The following is a 5,000-nucleotide window of genomic DNA, read 5'->3' on the forward strand; positions in this document are numbered from 1 at the left end:
CAAAACTTGGAAAACCTTCCTCGACTCTTTCAACAATATTCCGCTTAAATCATTTTAGAAATAAGAAAAAAAAAAACATGCAGACTTGGTCCTTGTCAATCATGCTGATGAGCGCATGCGTGTTGACGTCCGACGTGACGTCAGTGATGACGTCAAGAACGATGACGTCAGGAGGGCCGCAGTGGAAAGAGGACTGTGTTCAAACAGGGCCCTGCTCTTGCCGCTCGCCGCAGGGCGTCATTGACCTGTCTCCCTTGGCTGATAACTTTACCGCCAGGTAGGTGAGGCCGCTTGTTTAGTTCCAACAGCCCCCCCCCCCCCCCCCCCCCCCCCCCCCCTCTTAAGAAGTTTCCCTGGTCTGTAGAATTTGCATCATCGGCAAAACTAAGGACAAAAGTTTAACGCCGAGCAAATCTAGCGTTGCAAAGATCACCCATGCAACCAAACCCTGATGTGACGATCTTGATGATGTGGTGATGATGGTGGTAGTGGTGGTGATGATGATAACGATGATGACGATTGAATGACGACAGAATCTGTAGACAAAACTAATGTTTGGAATGAGAAAGCGAATACACCAGATAAAAATTGCTTACTGTTTTCGATGAAAATGATGATCACGACGACGACGACGACGATGATGCGGATATGCTGTGATGTCCGTCTTTCGGATTTTGAAGATGACCATCCGTTTATCTGCGGATAATGCTAGATAAACATTGTTCACTGTTGTCGAACGACGACATGATGATAATGATGATGATTGGTGATGACGATGATGGTGATGATGATGACGACGATGATGATGATGATGACGACGACGATGATGGTGATGATGACGACGATGATGATGATGACAACGACGATGATGATCAACAATGACGACGACGACGACGATGATGATGAGGAGGATGATGATGATGACGACGACGACGATGATGATGATGATGATGATGACGACGACGACGATGATGATGATGACGACGACGATGATGATGGTGATGATGACGACGATGATGATGATGACGAAGATGATGATCAACAATGACGACGACGATGATGTTGATGACGATGATGATGACGACGATGATGATGACGACGACGATGATGATGATGACGACGATGATGATGATGACGACGACGACAATGATGATGATGACGATGATATGAACTGCATGCTGAAAAGCTTCAAAGACGTTCCAGACACCCAAGGTGCCGCCCTGTATTCCTGGAACCCGTGTTTGGGTTTTTCTGAGTCCGACTGCGTGGATGTTGCCGTGAGTTTGTTGTAGTGTATTTATAATTGTCACAGTCTGCACACACACTCACACTCACACATAACACACACACGCACGCACACACGCAAGCAAGCACGCATGCACACACACACACGCACATACACACACACTGTATTGTATTAAGTGTTTCAGTACACACACACACACACACACACACACGCGCGCGTACACACACATACATTGTATCAATTGTCTCAGCGCACACACACACACATACACACACACACGCAAACTCACCACACCAGCAAACCACACTCCCGACTATTCCCCAACCCCAAAATAACTAATCGTCGCTTCCCCCACACTCACCCCCCCCCCCCCCACACACACACACTCACCCTCACCCACCTCCATACTCTCACCCCCTCCTCACCCCCACCCACCTCCACACTCTCACCCCCTCCCCCACACACACACACTCACACTCACCTTCACCCACCTCCATACCCCCACCCCCAACCCCTCCCAAAACACCACACACTTAACGAACGAACCACCAGCATTCCTCTCACACGGTGCAGTAGCCAAATTAATAGTTAAAGCGGTGGACTTTCAATCTGAGGGTCCCGGGTTCGAATCTCGGTGACGGCGCCTGGTGGGTAAAGGGTGGAGGTTTTTCCGATCTCCCAGGTCAACATATGTGCAGACCTGTTGGTGACTGAACCTCCTTCGTGTGTATACGCACGCAGAAGATCAAATACGCACGTTAAAGATCCTGCAATCCATTTTCAGCGTTCGGTGGGTTACTATGGAAACAATAACGTACTCAGCATGCACACCCCCGAAAACGGAAAATGGTTGCCTAACATGGCCATAAAAAGTAAAAATGTTACATGTCTGTCTGAGTGTGTATGTGTGTGTGTGTGCCTGAAATCTGATTGAATGACACAGGAAACGAATGATGAGCGCCTAATGACAGCCGTCAGTCGGCTCTACCCAGGTAGGCAGCCTGTTGTACAAATGACTCCAGTGTTTGTAAAGCGCTTAAAGCTTGGTCTCTGACCGAGGATAGGCGCTGTATAAGTATCCATATCAATAAAAAAAAAAAAAAAAAAAAAAAAAAAATTTAAACAAACAAAAAACCCAACACAAACAAACAAAACAAGAGAGGCAAGGCCTTCAAGACTCACTTGTGATAAATTAAGTCCCCTAGCATTAATTACAGAGTAATTTCCCTTCTTTACTATCTGCACCAAAACGTTTGCAAAATAAATAAAACTTCCATGCTTAGCAAAAGAAGTTCCTGTTTGAACAAAAAATGATAATAATGACCCCTCTTGTTGTTGTGTCAGAAGTAGAGGTCAGAGTGCCAAGTTTAGAGAATACCAAAAATATAAATATAACAGTAAATGCAGTTTGCTTATAATTAGGCTTCATTTTTTGTTGTTGTTGTTGTTGTTGTGCCCATCCCATAGGTGCAATATTGTTTTAAACAAGATGACTGGAACGAACTGAATTTTTCCTATTTTTATGCCTAATTTGGTGTCAACTGACAAAGTAGTTGCAGAGAAAATGTCAATGTTAAAGTTTACCACGGACACACAGACACACGGACACACACACACAGACATCCGAACACCGGGTTAAAACATAGACTCACTTTGTTTACACACTCCACACTCTCCCCCACCCACCTCCACCCCCCCACCCCCACACACACACTCACCCCCACCCACCTCCACACTCTCCCCCCCACCCCCCCACACACACTCACCCCCACAAGTGAGTCAAAAATCACTCGGCATGTCAGGCATGTCAGCTGACCACTGGGCGGAACGCATCCAGCACGGCCATTGGCACCCAGGGGTCAGCCCGCTTCGTCAGGACACAGAAAGGAGACCTGACTCTGCAGTACACCTTCCCTGATCCTTCAGGAGTGAACAGGTACAGCGACGAGAGAACGAACGAACAAATTAACGAACGAATGAATGTGGAGTGATGGCCTAGAGGTAACGCGTCCGCCTAGGAAGCGAGAGAATCTGAGCGCGCAGGTTCGAATCACGGCTCAGCCGCCGATATTTTCTCCCCCTCCACTAGACCTGAGTGATGGTCTGGACGCTAGTCATTCGGATGAGACGATATACCGAGGTCCCGCGTGCAGCATGCACTTAGCGCACTGGCGTAAAAGAAACCACGGCAACAAAAGGGTTGTTCCTGGCAAAATTCTGAAGAAAAATCCACTTCGATAGGAAAAACAAATAAAACTGCACGCAGGAAAAACTACAAAAAAAAAAATGGGTGGCGCTGTAGTATAGCACACTCCCTGTGGAGAGCAGCTCGAATTTCACACAGAGAAATCTGTTGTGATAAAAAGAAATACAAATACAAATGAATGAATTAGTCTGAATGATATATTATGAAGCGTTCGTCTTTATATTTATTCTAATTTCATTTCTCCTTTTTCTTCTAAGTGTCCATTGTGTTATGAAGAAATGTCGTTAAAAGCACACAGTCTTGTGGAAAAAAACACAAAAAAAGAAAGAAAAAAAGAATGAGTTAATTATTGATTAATGTATTCATAATTAGAAATTAATGACCGTCTAGAAAAGTCCTATTTTGGCATCCTAATTACTGCACTTATTTTACACGGCAATTTTTTCTGCAGGTATGAAACGATGGTTACCATCAGCTTGTTCCAAAGACGTGGAAGAAGCTCCCTGATAACCTCCGTCATTCTGATTCCCTCTCATCTTTTAAATCTCGTCTCAAAACTCACCTTTTCCCTCAGCAATAAGTTCAATTGTGGCAGGTCCACAACTACATGCATGTATACGAATGTGTATTGTGTGTGCGTGTGTCTATGTAAGTTTGTGCCTGCCTATGTGTGCGTATGTGTTAGGGTAGCTGTTAGATACACATGTATGTTAAAATGTATGCATGCAGTGTGTGTGTGTGTGTGTGTGCGTGCGTGCGTGTGTGTGTGTGTGTGTGTGTGTGTAGTCACATTTTGGTGTGTGTATGTAACATAGATATAATGTTTTATGTTATCAAAAGCGTTTTTGTAAAGCACCTAGAGCAGATTTCTGGATAGTGTGCTATATAAGTATCCATTATTATTATTATTATTATGTTGTAACCCATATCCAGCGGATTTCGACTCTTATTTTATACTTCATTTTACTCAGTTCTGATGCAGATCTAGACACTAAACTAACGGGCGCAACAGCCGAGTGGTTTAAGCGTTGGACTTTCAATCTGACGGTCCCGGGTTCGAATCTCGGTAACGGCGCCTGGTGGCTAAAGGGTGGAGATTTTTCCGATCTCCCAGGTCCGAACATATTATGTGCAGACCTGAACCCCCTTCGCGTGTATACGCAAACAGAAGATCAAATACGCACGTTAAAGATCCTGCAACCCATGTCAGTGTTCGGTGGGTTATCGAGACACGAATATACCCAGCACGCATGAACCACGACAGAGTCATCAGCAAGTCGGTGGTGGTCGTGTAATGAAAAGAAAGAAGAAGAAGAACGCGCCACCATGTTGCTTTTTTCGTGTTTCCGATCGTCCCACAAACCATGGAAATGTGACCAGTGGGATGGTGCAGTGAAACTAGGATGCTACATTTATTCATTCACGTATTTGTTTAACTGACCCCTTGACTATTGCTGACGAGTATATATCTATGTCTGTCTGTATCTATCTATATGAATATAAAAATGAATATATATATCTATATTTATATCTATCTATGTACACACA

General features: G+C 44.6%; 1 long non-coding RNA gene across 1 annotated transcript in view; it reads left to right on the forward strand.

Annotated features, from left to right (window-relative positions):
• Positions 1–1,208: 1,208 nt before the first annotated feature.
• Positions 1,209–5,000, forward strand: part of LOC143291330 (uncharacterized) — a 5,251-nt gene continuing 1,459 nt past the window's right edge. The window contains exons 1-2 of the long non-coding RNA XR_013056505.1: positions 1,209–1,277; positions 3,049–3,182. This is a non-coding gene — a long non-coding RNA (uncharacterized LOC143291330). The remainder of the gene's footprint in view (positions 1,278–3,048; positions 3,183–5,000) is intronic.

The sequence above is a fragment of the Babylonia areolata genome, chromosome 16, assembly GCF_041734735.1.
Source record: "Babylonia areolata isolate BAREFJ2019XMU chromosome 16, ASM4173473v1, whole genome shotgun sequence".
In the NCBI taxonomy this organism is placed as follows: domain Eukaryota; kingdom Metazoa; phylum Mollusca; class Gastropoda; order Neogastropoda; family Buccinidae; genus Babylonia; species Babylonia areolata.